Source organism: Dermacentor albipictus, chromosome 3 (genome assembly GCF_038994185.2).
Source record: "Dermacentor albipictus isolate Rhodes 1998 colony chromosome 3, USDA_Dalb.pri_finalv2, whole genome shotgun sequence".
NCBI classification, from domain to species: domain Eukaryota; kingdom Metazoa; phylum Arthropoda; class Arachnida; order Ixodida; family Ixodidae; genus Dermacentor; species Dermacentor albipictus.
In genome coordinates this window covers 63,423,332-63,437,307 of record NC_091823.1, presented here as the reverse complement: position 1 = coordinate 63,437,307, position 13,976 = coordinate 63,423,332, and the positions used below count along the sequence as shown (strand labels likewise).

The 13,976-nt window shown below is 45.3% G+C and overlaps 2 long non-coding RNA genes across 3 annotated transcripts in view; one reads left to right on the top strand and one right to left on the bottom strand.

Annotated features, from left to right (window-relative positions):
- The window catches only part of LOC135898808 (uncharacterized), a 190,169-nt gene that overhangs the window by 174,733 nt on the left and 1,460 nt on the right, over positions 1–13,976 (bottom strand). The window contains exon 2 of one of the 2 annotated variants that reach the window (XR_010563415.2): positions 3,847–4,033. The exons of the other annotated variant lie outside the window; for it this stretch is intronic. This is a non-coding gene — a long non-coding RNA (uncharacterized lncRNA). The remainder of the gene's footprint in view (positions 1–3,846; positions 4,034–13,976) is intronic. 2 annotated transcript variants of the gene reach the window in all.
- Positions 1,801–9,612, top strand: LOC135898807 (uncharacterized). Its single transcript, XR_010563414.1, has 2 exons — positions 1,801–1,909; positions 7,023–9,612. It is a non-coding gene; the product is annotated as an uncharacterized lncRNA (long non-coding RNA).

Genomic DNA, 13,976 nt, shown 5'->3' with positions numbered 1-13,976 from the left:
CTGTCCGGGAGTGCAGTCTCGTGAGATATCCGCAAGACATGCTGTAAATTAAAAAAAAGAAACAACCAATAATTCCAGGCAACCCAGTTTTATGAAAGTACTGCAGTGGTGTCAATGTTAACTTGTTATCAGTTAATGAACGGTATAATTTTCTGGTATACTGGGCCTGAGTTTGACCTCCTGAGAATATTGTCGCCTGCTCCAGGGGCGGGCAACACGCGGTAGCGCTTTCTGAAGCGCTGCTTTCTGCCGCTGACGGCAGGCGGCGGCACAAGTTTATGCATGCGACGTAACCGGCAGCAGCTCGCATCCCCATAAGCGCAGGCAAGTTTTCATTTTTCTTTAACCAGGCAATTACCTGAGCCAAGTGTTATACTTAACGAAGTCGCCGCCAAAATGCGATCGCTCTGAAAAATTTGAGCAAGAACAGTGCAGCGGTGAGCGGAAAATCTTTTTTCGAACACGCGCAGCGAAATATTCACGACCCTGCATATGCAAGCGCTCACTCGCTGCGCACTGTTGTGCAAGCGCTGCGGCAACAGCTGATGGCCTCGTTGCGGTGGGCCAAGTCCAACGCGCCGAACTATACAGGGGCAAAATTTCAGTGATCCCGGCATCGCCGGCCTGACGCGATGGACTTCCACAGCCGCTACCTGGCGCACTGGAAACTCCGGACTGTAACCGGGCATGAAAGAAAATTATCTCGAAACAATGGCCTAAGGTATAGACGGTGCCAACGCACTTCCGAGCGTACAGCTTCCGTGCTCTAGACAAGTGCGCTTTGAGCTGCACTATTTATGAGAACCAATTTCACTCTGATCATATCCAATTTTAGCTGGCTAGCAGCAGCAGTATACAGACTGCCCTTACCAGAATCTTCGGCTCGCGACACGAAAGCACAGCACTCTTTGCATCTCCTTATGAAACATATGGTTGTTTGATTGTGAGAACATAATTTTGGCATGTAAAAGCTCACAATTTAGTTACTTCTTTTTAAGTTATAGTTCGTGGCAAAGCTTCTGGCGCCACGATGTTGAACAGGCTGACTAGTAAAAACAAGTAGCAGCGCTAAAGAGGGCAGCAAATAGACGAATGTCAGGTAACCCTTTTAAAATTCTTGCAGGCGATTTTTCAACGGGTAATTCTTCAACAATTCTGTCGTTATGCCGCGTGGCAACCCAAGAGATAAAAAAAGAAAGAAGACGAGAAAGAATTTTTAAGCTAATACTTTTCATTACCGCGGCAATGAGCAAGGTATGAGAAAAGAAGAAGAGCAACAGCTCAAATGGGACAGCATACAGGGCACATTGCATTTTTTTTCTTTGAGAACCCCTGGTTTGGTATAACAATTTTCACTCTAGTTTAACATGAAATTATTATACCTATTTCGTTTATTTTTAGCACTCTATATCTTCCCTATTCTCACCTTGGACAATGCGCTGAAATGGGTGAGTTCCATTTGGAAGAACCGCAACTAGAACAAATTGAACGTTTCCGTTTTTTTATTTGTTTTAAGCAGTAAAAATTATATTTTCAGCTTATTTTTTTCTTAATTAAAAGCTTTATTCTCTAAGCCCTGCATCGATTACTCCTAGACAAGTTTCGTATGTCTTTTGTGAGCTAAGAGTGAAAGAGCTAGGATCGTTATTGACAATAATTGTATTACTTGTTTATCAGAGGTATTTCCGTTTTGTGTTGTCCTATCGATTAGTTTTGGCTTACTCCATTAATGGGCAAGTGTCATAGTTAAAAACCTTGTTCATCATCATCATAATCACCGTCGCCATCGTCGTCGTCGTCGTCTTCTTCGTCGTCGTCGTCGTCGTCATCACTTCTGTGAGCTGAGGAGTGTTCCAGTCTGGGCGGTTGCAGCAACACCGAGGTCGAATCCCGCACACCAACGTACGAGGTAGGTCGCCGTTCCGTCTCCGCCTCCATCCTTACGTTTGCTTACTCATTGATAGGCGTTGATAGGCGTTGATTATGCGCAGTTCGCTTGAACCACGTTCAGCGCTCGCGAAGCCTAGCACACGGCTGTGCCAGCTCACGCTATTCGAGAAAGACTTACTGGCCAGGCTGATGACATGGCTGGGGTAACCCGGGGCTAGGTTTCTGACATCGAATACTAGCGAGACGTTTGTAAAAGTCAAGGTACGTATTCACAAAACGCTCTTGCGATAAAATTCTTCATGAGGACAAATGCAAGTCAATCCTGACTCTGGACATCGTATTGGGGAAGGCGGCTGGCCAATGGCAAAGAGCACATACGTGCTAACAGCTTAGTGAATGCTAACCCAGATTCCTGCAGTGCATCAGGAAATTCCATGGCACTGTATCCACACACGTTTTCATTCGCGCCTGTTGCACTAAGATAACCTGTAAATGCTTTTAATACGGACGGCATCGACCTCGTCTTATCGTGTTTGCCGATCAGGGGCCGAACTCGACATGCTCCTTGTTCGTTCGTTTGCCGTTGGTGGACCACCTTTCACTAATGTCAGAAAGCACGATTGGCTGTGATATGCTAGTTACAATGTCATAGAACCGGCCAGCGAGAAGGCCTAGCGTCTATAACGGTAGCCTAACCCGACGAAGCTGCAACACAGGGGCACACTACACGCTCGTATGGAACGTCGACAGGTCGTTTCTACAGGCCCATGTATTTAGCTTAACGTGCCCGAAAAAAGATCTCGCGCTTGCCGCTGCGCTGTTGTTCTTCAATTATTGCAGAAGGATAGTATTCTGGAGTTTGCGTCGTACAGTGTAACGCTTGCCGCAGTTAATTGCCTGGTGTTTAAGAAAAAAAGTGCAAATTTATCTTCGCTTATGGGGATGCAAGCTGCTGCCGCGACGGCGCATGCTCAGACAGCATGCGCTGTATGCTCAGAGATTCTCCATGGAGAGCAGCGTTCGGCAGCTACAGAGAGGGTAGACGCGTGTTGCTCGCTCCTGGAACACGCGGCAGCCCTCCCTGAATTGCTGCTTTCTGTAGCTGCCGGCAGGAGGCGACACAAGTTTATGCCAGCGCCGTCACGGCAGCAGCTAGCATCACCATAAGCGATGGCAAATTTGCCCTTTTTTCTAAAATAGAAAAACAACGAGGCAGTTAATCGTGGCAAGTGTTATACTAAACAGCGTAGCCTCTGAAATGCGATCCTTCTGCAAAATTTCAGTAAGAACAGCGCAGCGCGAAGCGTAAAATCTTTTTCGAAGACGATAAGCGAAATACGCAGGACCCTGTATTACAGGCAGAGAGTTTCACACAATAAATGCTATAGGGAACTCTGGCGCTAGTGTCTTCGGGAGCTGCAGTGGGGGCGGTTCAGCCAGCATGGGAATTATGGAGAGAACATGGATTTGCCTAAGCCGCTTGAAGCCGGCTTCAAATGGCTTCGTGACTTTGTAAGCTCGCCACTTTCAACAAGGTAGTGCGTAATAAATAATTGCATAAACACTGTCAAAATTTTCCGATGTCAGGATTCGAACACAGAAACTCTAGCACAGAAGCTTGATATTGAATCCACTACGCCACGGAAGCGACACAAAACGCCCTTGTGAATTTATCGCGGCCAAGCCAGTGCCTTCAGGCGCTTGGCGCGTTTCAATCTGCCCACTTCGCCAAACTGAACCGTTACAATTAGCAGCGTTTATGCATGTCCGCATCGTCTTCTGCACTAAGAAGGGTATAGATTGCTCTGAAAAGTACGACTACGAAGGCATATAAAGGGTACTAAAAAAGGCCACAAGGACATGTCAATCCACGAGCACGAAGTTCATTCAAATACATGCACTTCGCCAATAATCGGGCCGGCTGTGTCCACTTTTCGGCTGTGTTCCAATACTCACCGTAGACGGCAAGGAAGACCGCTCAGTGGACAGCGGCCATCTTAGGTCTCGTTCCAATTCTCACGAAGACGTCGAAGTAGACAGCTTCGCGAAGACAGCATCGAAGTCCATAACAATGCAGGCTAGTTTCCTGTCCAAACAAGATGGCGGCTGAGTAGGACGACTGGAAAGCCGACAGGAAAGTCGTCTGCGCACAAAAAAAAAACGCAGAAACGCTTTCCTGCGCCCTTAATGTACGCCAAATTGTGTTTGTAATAGGTTCGCAGGCCCAAAGACATAAGATATAGAAATATTGCGTGCTTGTCTCAACTTTCTGTTGCCGCCGCAAGGTGGAATCATGTTGGCAGAGCGTCTTCCATACATCTTCCAGACGGTTCGGAACGCGTTCCATTACATGGCCTCGAAGCTGTCTCGCTTTCTCGTTAGTTGTCTACGTAGTCTGTCTCCGGTGCTGGCCAGAATCGGAACACACCCTACGTCTACAGGCGTCATGGATTAAGTCATGATGCGGAGGAAAATAGCGAACATGCCGCGTTGGCAGTGAACGTTGGTGAACTCTACTACTACTAGGTCAGATTTCGCATAGCGATTCTAAATGAGGAGGTATAGCTTTATGCAACCAGCACTAGATATCACTACACAACGTTGCTCTCACGAAATGTTCAAGCGTAAGAGCGTTTTTGTGAACACGGGCCCACTTACTAGGCGTAAGGGACGACGACAAGGAGGGAGCAATGGCGACCAAGAAGTATGCGTGGTCATTGCTCTTCCATGTCACTGCTTGCTGGAGGGACTTATGCGAGACGCCGAAGTACAAGTATATACAAAAAGGTCTTGCTCGACTGGGGAAACGTTAACGTGCACAAGTGCGCATATGGGCAAGAAATCTCCACGAACTGAACTTCATTGACGAATTCCTGCTTAACTTTGTAAACTTGTGCCAGCCTCGGGTAGTGAAATATCGCGATCATTTCTTTTTTTGTCGTTGCTTTTGCGAATATAAAAGCTTTCCACGAATAAAATGTAGTCCATTTGAGGAAGGCAGCGGCATCTGTGTCCCATTTTCTTTCACCCTCGTCTCAAGTCGTGTTGGCGGAACCGGTCGATGCTTCGGCCTTGCGGGACCATTCAGCTAGTCACAGATCAATACGGGAACCAGCTGGCGTCTGCGAGAAACAATGTCCGAAAGAATGTGCCGCCTCTCAGTGTCAGTCGGTCTTTGTATATATGCTACCAGCCTCATTCCTACTAGGGATGCAGGGGTCGAAGACGAAAATATGTGGTGTAATTTTTCTCTTCTAAATTACGCCAGTTCTCCGAGTTTCTTAGCTACGCTTAAAAGCCACTAACGGTCGACAAAATGCCATTTGCTTAGCACGATTATCAAGACATCGCACTGAAGAAACACTAAGGCGGAATATTAAGCTAAGCCGTACTCGTAAATCACGCTTGCGAAACAGCCAATCACATATTCTTACCATGAGAGGATTCTTGGATAGCGCGAAACACCGCAAGACCGAAAGACAAAAAGCCACAGGGAAGTTGCTGCAGCTCGCAGTGGCGACATGCACTTTCACAGCCTCTACACGGCTATCGTTAATTGCTTACAGGAAATGAAAATATGCGTTCCTTTCTAAGCTGACCAAGGACCCAACTCAGCAAATTCTGAGAAATTTATCTGTGCTGATATGGCGCGAATACGAGAATATACTTCGAAATTCGTAACGTCACTCAGACTTGCCAGTGCGATATTCAAAGCAAGAGGAGTTTGGCCTTCAATGTCTCCAATAATACTGGGCTCTTTTAGGTCAAATCGATGAGCACGAAGTTTTGAAGGAGTACCAGTTCAACCTAATTTAGTATTGTTCTTCGGTGTCTTTTATGCTTTTGGGCTTCATGGTGCATCTTTTCTGACGGAGCGTCCCAGTACTGCAAATAATGCAACGGACCACGAGCTGTTAACTCCTCCATCCCGTTTTTTGGCTGTTGTGGTCGCGAGTGGTAGCTCTGGGCATACTCGTATAGTGCTAACTTCGCTCGCGCTCACTGCAAGTTAAACAAGCAATAAGCTAACTTTAGCAATTCTTTCTAGCATTTCGTTTATGTGCGCATATAAAAAGGACCACAAAGATTATTTTGGCTATGGTCGCCCTCATGCACACATGATCCGCTGATGCCTATCTGTAGTTCAATATTACAGCACAACTTCTAGGTGATTAGATTGCAGTAGTATAGCGCGCGTTCAGGCGACGAATATCTTCCTTCCATTCTATTTGTTCCCTATTATCCGTCACTCCAAGTGGTCCCTCTTAACCATAACGACAGCATAGTCATGTACGAGCCAGGGCAAGTGGAAAATTATCGTTATGTTAGCCTCACCTTGGAATGACGAAACCAATAGACTGAGCGCACACTTGCTACGCCAGAAAATGGCGTAAATGTTAAAATAGATAACCCCCCTCCCCGGTAATTTCGTAGCAGCTTCCTGTAGGTTACAAACAGAAACAACTCGTGGCTGAAGTTCATGAATTGATCATGACAAAAAGATACATTACAGTCACCAATTATCTAAATTTGAACTTGGCTGCATTTGCAGACTTAAATGACATAAAGTGCCCAAATTAGCGAAAAAACAAATAAATCTGAGACGTCGTAATGACCTCGATGGCACCGCTGTTCAGGCGCAAAATTCAATATTGAAAGCCCATTTCCGTTTTCTGCACTAATATATTCTTTATCGTCACACGAACGGTGGGACAGAGTTCATAATGCGTCACCTGTCGTTCTTACCTGTTCTTGCAGCGGTTTTTGGTGTCCCCTTATGGCATAATCAATGAAGCATGAATCTTCCGATAACAGCCACGTTAACACTCTTACATTGCTAATATGAATGCCTAACCACTGAATTATACTGCCATCAGTGCGATGTTTTACCTGCGCCCAAAGTTTAAGGGAAAAGAAAAGTGATCGATGTTGGCAATTAGCCTTCGCCGATAGGCTTGACGGTTACGTGGCGGTGCTGGCGACGTACTTGGGGTCGGTTTTCTCGATTGGTTGGAAACCGAGACTATGTACCGATTTCTAGGTGAGTGTAGCCCTAGTTGAGCGTGCTAGCCTCATGAAAATGCGCATTGTTTGCTAGTCATAATGTGCAATCATTACTGCTCTTCTTACAGCTGAGAACAGGAGACTGTCTGCCGCCATGGCAACTTCAGCCCCTTCAAGAACTGGGGATAACTTTCCATCATCAGAAGAATCAATCGACGACTGCGCACTCTCTCCAGTCAGTTCCACAGATGACGAGGCCCCGAACGGGCTTTGCAGCCTTATACACAGTTTTACGACCTCAAACAAAGACTCAAGCAGCGACTACTTAGCGCTCCGATCGGATGACCACGTCGGCTTGGACGGTGGTACTTCTTCTACGGACATGGTGCTGCCATTATCTAGCAGCTATGTCGAAAGTCCAATGTCTCACAACATGCCAAGAAAAGTGTCAGCGCCACAAGGTACTAAAGCCGATCCTTCGAAAACCTTCTCCAGCATTGGTGATAGCTCATATTCGTGGTGTTACTTGGAACTTGAGCGGCTCACAAGCACAATCAGTATTGGAGCTGAATATAGGGGAACAATAGCAGATCTGGAAACTCCGGATGGTGAACTCATGCGCAATAATATCAGAAGCTCGCTGTCATCGGAACCCAACATTTGTCAAACAGCTTCACGAGCAACCACTGACGGGCCACATTTCTCTTCTGCTTCAAGCAACTATGCCAAAATGGACCATGTATTCGGCACTGCTGCTCCACGTGGTACTACTGGAGATGCGGCAACCAATGGAAACATTAAATCAGGCTGGTCAACGAGAACTCACGAGAGCGCTTTTGTCCAACCGCCACTCCTTCCTACCATGTATGCTCACAGCCCCCACATGATCATTGGAATCGACGATCAAATTTATTCTGGCATAGTGAAGTCCCCCGTGGCGTCAGCAACATCTACAAAAGAAAATCGAAAGTCACAATCGAATGTACCGAACTGCTCAGCATCAACAACACATGCTCCGGTGCAGCTACCTATGTGGTCAAGCGATGTGAATCCCCTTAGAGATGACATCGCTTCCCTATGGGAAAAACATGCATTAATCATAGCTCGTGCAAACAACTTTGAACGCTACGATATGCGCAAGAATGTAAACATGAGTAGATTTCGCCAACAAAAACCCTCACGGCCAGCCCCAGACGTGGAAGACCTCTGTGCACGGCCAGGTTGCAGTACGTCCGTTTCCGGTGCAGATGCTGAAGAACTGCCGCCTGTAAATGTTGAGGCCCAATATGAACGAAACCATGGTCTACTGGCAACCGGAGAGGAAAAAGAATGCAGTAGTGAGGAGGACTTCAGGGAGAATGCATTTCGTCCACTGAACACGGGCGAAGAGATGCACGAAGCCTCACAAAACACATGGAATATTGGCGGGTGCATAGAATTTGATAAAGGCGTCGCAACTTCCAGCTACCGACGGCGATTGTTAGACCCAGAACCCGCTAGCACTGCACCAGCCACCAAAAGTTCGAAGCGCAAGACTCACCAGAACCCGCAGCCCGAAAGAAATAAGCGTACCAGGTGCTCAAGCATAAACAAAGACGCCATTGGGCTGCCGATGTCGGAACTGGACAGAAAGAAGGACAAAGGCAACACAAAGGTCCAAGACGTGCCCAGTAATCAACAAATAAGAATGCATTCGAATTCTGCAGAGATCAACGAAGAAATGGGCTCTACTCATCAATTCGACGATATCAGCCATTCTCCCATGCGTCCCAGTGCAACAGAGACAGCGCACCGTGATGCTAGCTACTCTCGCACTGTACATCGAAGGACCTACAAGGAAACCAGGGCCGCCAATAACGTCGCAGTGGATGAGCATCTTGCAATACCTCTTTGCCTACTGCAGCAGTACGACGACTTCTATGCTGGCGCGACCAACAAGGACCCGCGGATGTTGTCTGGCTGGAAACCCGGCGAACGCTTGGGAATGAGAAGCTTCAGTAAGGGTCCAAAGTTATTTTCTCGACCAGCACAGGACTGACTGTACAGTCTCCGTGAGCACGCGGGTACATGCTTCTGCACTTTCGCTTGTGAACACATAGCAAAATACCGCGTAGCCTTCCTTCTTTTTTTTCAAAGTGGTGACAATTGCCGAGACTGACCAATAACTGTTTTCTATGATGACAAATAACAGCTGAGCAGCAACACAAAATACCTTTAAGCAAGTAACTCCATGCCAAGCGAAGTCGACAGCGCAAACGCATGTTCCCATCTTCTCAGTTAACAAATGGCTTAATTTTTAATACCTACTGAGAGCAATCAAACATTAATGAAGCCTTAGCCGTCGGCTATTCTAAAAGTTTTAACCTGTAATTCTTCACACTATATTGTTTACCTTTTTTACCTAAATCTCATCAAACAGGCGTGAAGCGTGACGCAGAGAGAATAATGCGGCAGTCGATATGAAAACAGCACAATGTTTCAACCTTCATTTCCTCCCATGTTTGTTTGTTTTTTGTAGGAGAGACACGGCTTTGGAAAAATATCTTGAACACAAAAAGTTCGTTGTGTATTTTATTTTACTAGTAACTCCGCAGCCGCGTGGTTGTGCCACCCACTTCCGCTCTGAAGAAAGTTGTTCATTTTGTTGAAACATGAAACTTGTAGCAACCCGAAGTAATTGCATGGAAAAGAAAGTAAAGGAAGTTCAGTAACGCTGTCTGTCTGCAGCTCCTTTTCGTGCAGTGCCCACTAATAAAGGAAATGACTGAACCCAGGAACTGCGATTGACGAGCTCAATTGGGCCAACGCGAGGAGGAGGGGGCGGTTATTGGGGTGAACGTACCATAGCATACACAACATGAATTTATCTCGGCAGTCAGATCAGTCGTTGTCTTCTAAAAGCAACTCACAATGAATTTAAGTAGAATGCGTCATCAAAAGCTTTGTGCTCTAAATTGTGAAACATTTTAATCACAAATCTCTAGCGCGTACCTAAAATTTTCCAGAGAAACAATCTGCTCTTGGAGGAGATGTTTTTGTAAGTTTTAGCGTACTCAAAGGAAATTCAACCTATGTATTATCTAGGCTACCATGAACCCTTTTCACGACGGTACCGCAGGCACTGTCATGTTGGATTACGTGGTGACTGGTCCATTACTTGTCTCAGCTGCCTACATTTCCTCCGTGTTTACAATGAATATGCATAACGGCAGCGCAACTCATAAAACCTCCGTTTCGGCGGATATCATAGGCAGTGACTGGGTGGACAACAAGAAGCTTTGGCCACAGCTTCAGAGGAGATGTGAGCGCTTTTGGATCTAATTATGCCTTCTGCAAACGGTACGAGCAACGCATACTGTGCTTGTAATTAAAGCGCGACTAGAAATTTATTCCTGGCTGTTCGAACTTTCCGCTTCCGAATTAGGTGAGTATCAGTGTCCCTAGCTCTTCGATCTTTATTTTTTCTTTAGCATATATTTCTTTATTATTCTGCATATATAGTAGCTTTCTAAAATGTGTTTTCTATTATCTAATCAGCGACCAAGAAGGCATGTTATGCTTCCGCTGTAAATATGCTACTACCGTTTTTAAGTTTTATATGAGGTCCATGAGCCGCACATGATAACCACGTGACAGGCTGACGCATCTGGGAAAAAGGCAACAAACTTGTACTTACATTCCAACTGCGAAAAGTGCTGTATGAGAACCTGACGTGGAACATTTTCCTTACTAAACATACTGAAAGACGTCACATATACCTAGGCTCAAGTCCCAAGGAAACATTGGTCAGAATGAAGGATATGCTAAACTTTCATCAAAATATATTTTGAGTTTCTCTGCAACATATTTCACCGCTGAGCAGCGGCTGTGCTGCGGTCGCCACTCGATCTTTTGTTTTAATTCTCCATGACTCGTAGTTGAATGCGGTAAACGTAATGGGCCACCAAAGTGAATGGGCTGAAGCAGAGAAGTGCTGAGACGTACAGAACAGCGTGCGTAGTCTAAGCTTTCAGACAAGTGTATATGTGGCGGTCGACGTATGGCATCAGCAGCGCCATATGAGACAAGACGCGCACACGTGGCCTAAAGTTGGCGTTCTTTGTGTTCTGCCTGAGATAAACAAAAGCATCAGGGAAGGGAGGGTGGGGCGAGGGATGATTTCAAATTTACCATTTGCCTAGCTTCCGTTTTCGGAATGAAACGAGGTTAACCGTCAAATGTATTGTCTTTTTGTATTCCCTCACACTCTCGCTAAAGATGTCCCACACATGCTCAGAGGTTTGTTTCGGTGCGCAAAGGTGGCTTGGAGGCCATCAAGATCGAAGGTTGTGTTAGTTACTAAAGCTCTGGGGAATGGCTGCCCCATTCCTAAAGGTATGAATGGCGAATGATTTAATGTATGCAAATGTATAAAGGAAACTGTTCACCGTAATTAGTGCCATTTTCTTGATCGAACACTGAATATATTTATCAATTTATCAGTTGTTTCATACAATAAGCGCCTAAATCCTGGAAATTATGGAACAGGCGTTGAAACATGTGCAACCCATTATTTAACTCCCGTCGTAATATACGAAGCAAGGTGTTCATGTAGCTGTGATAACCAGCGCTGCATTCAGTGCCTGAAACTGCCGCATACGCTAAATTCAGCAATTAGGTCGCAAGGAAAACAGTAAACTGAATTGTCTGTAGTGCATAAAATATAAAAATAAACGCCGAATTACACGCAGAAATGCAGAATTACATGCAAAAATAGGAGTGCTGCCCTTTAAGCTTATTTTTGCATTCATTCTAAACAATGTGCGTTAAGAAATATCAGGCAGTGGCAAAATACAGAAAAGAGGGGGAGGGGGTGACATGCCAAACAACCGCCCCGTGTACCGGGAAACATAGGGACGCCACTGTTTAGTTCATCCACTAAAGTTTCAAGAAGGGCTGCAGCCCGTCGTGCTACTTGTAGGTCAACAGTATGCTGTCTTTTGAACGGTATAACCAAATCCACTCGCATTAACGGCCCGATATACCCGCAGCTAAACGTACGGCTCTTCATAGAAGCGCATAACATAATAGTGTACTAGAAGAGTGGGCGAACATCAAAGTCACATACCGACATTTAAGCTGTGTCGTATGCGACACGAAACCGTGACTACATAAAGGGCGTTGAATGGTAAGAGATCTCAGTAGAAGCTACGTTTAATAATATCAGAGCCTCCAATTAGTGCGAAACGCAAACAGGTGGCCCTCGTAACAAAATGATCAAGGGCTCACTGACAAACTCTTGTTTACTGCACTACAGACAAAGGAATTGATGTTCCAGACAACCGCATAACTGTCTTCTACACTCGAAACAGGCTAACTTTAAGAGGACTGCGCATTTTTTATAATTTTGCATACACATATATAGAAGTTACATTCTTAAAGAATGTGCCGTTTATGAAGTAACTTATGATAGAAGTGCGTATTTTATCAATTTTGTATACATTTACATTAAAGTTACACTATTTAGTAGTGTGCTGTTTACTAGAAGTGTACATTTCAGTTCTGGCAATGTTAGCTTTACTATAAGTTAACACCAAGCCTGAACTTAAGTGCCACAACTAATGCTGAGCGTTACCTTTAAAAGAACAGTGCTGTGAATTACATGTACTGGTCCTTCTGAAATGATCAACGGTAGGCTTGATCCAAATTACACTCGTGCTGCAGAAATCAGTTCGGTACTGCTTCTACAGTAGATACAATTTTTCTGCACAAATGTGTAATTATGACCACTGAAACACCTGTAAAATTCAGTACAGCCTAATGTAAGCGTCTACTTATATCCAAGGGTAGGCGCAGCTTAAACAAACAGCAAAAAGAAAAGCAGACATGCATCCTACAGTCTCAAGTCATCAGCAACTTTAATTATAGAATTTAAACTACATGTTTAGTTCTCAACTACGCAGCGTTCGTTGAACACTCAGCAATACAGAAGCAATATGTGGCTTAAAGCATAACCAATTTTGATCTGCTCTAAATCACAAACTATTCATCATACATATTACATAACGCACACTGCTCCAACCAAATTGCACTTAAACAAAAATTTTGCAGTTTGTGTTCTGCTGATACTTTACACAATATCACATACCGTGTGATGCCTTCTTCCGGAAGTACGTAATTCTTATCCAATTTCGAAAGCACATTTTCGCTTACTTCATCGTCTTTATTAAACTGCGTGAATAAGTTTACACAGTAACAGTAAGAAGAAGCGCACTGATCCAAATACCCGTCTTGGTTTTAATAAGCTGTTAGCCCATATCAGCTGCCTATGGGAATATGCTATATGACGAAATATGGCGCCCGAAAAGAGTGAGGAATAGGCTTCTGTTGAAAAGAGACTGTTTGGCGCGAAAAGTTGTAGAGCGCCCGCCTCTGCTGCGGGAGGTTGTGGGTTCGATTCCCACCGCCGCCGGACACCCGCTGGTTCTCATATAGGCACAAGAGTAGTCAGACCTGGCGTTTGGCTCTCTTCAGGGTTGATACACTTGGAAAATGAGCCTGCACCCTAAACACCTGTCGAAGCCCTTCTGAGCAAAAAAAAAAAGAAAAGAAAATTGGGCTTTGGGCCGCTCCCATGGCGACAATGTCCAATGTGGCGCCTCAAATGCACCTAATGAGGCGGGGGCGCATTCGGGTCGGGGACAAGCACCCCTTTCCAAGCGTTGAGGTCCCGTAATGGCCGAGCACTATAGGCTGGGAGTGTAGCTATTTTACCGTTAGGTACCCGGCGGCAACACTTGCCTCCCGCAGCCGCGGTAAAACACCGGTAAAAAGGTAAAAAAGACATAAAAACACAGAAACACTAAATCCAGTCACACAACTGCACAAAAGTCAGGACAGGTACATGAATCCAGGCATATAATGCAACAAAGTCAACCCAATAATTTTGGAAAGTATTTCTCGCTTCCAGAAATCTCTGGAGTGCCATTAACGCTCGCCTTTGGAATGGCTATGCGTACCTACAGGATCTCCTTGAGAGAGAGAGAGAGAGATTGAGAGATCGGTCTAGCGATGTTAAAAGTTGCCTTTGTGCGTCATGTCGC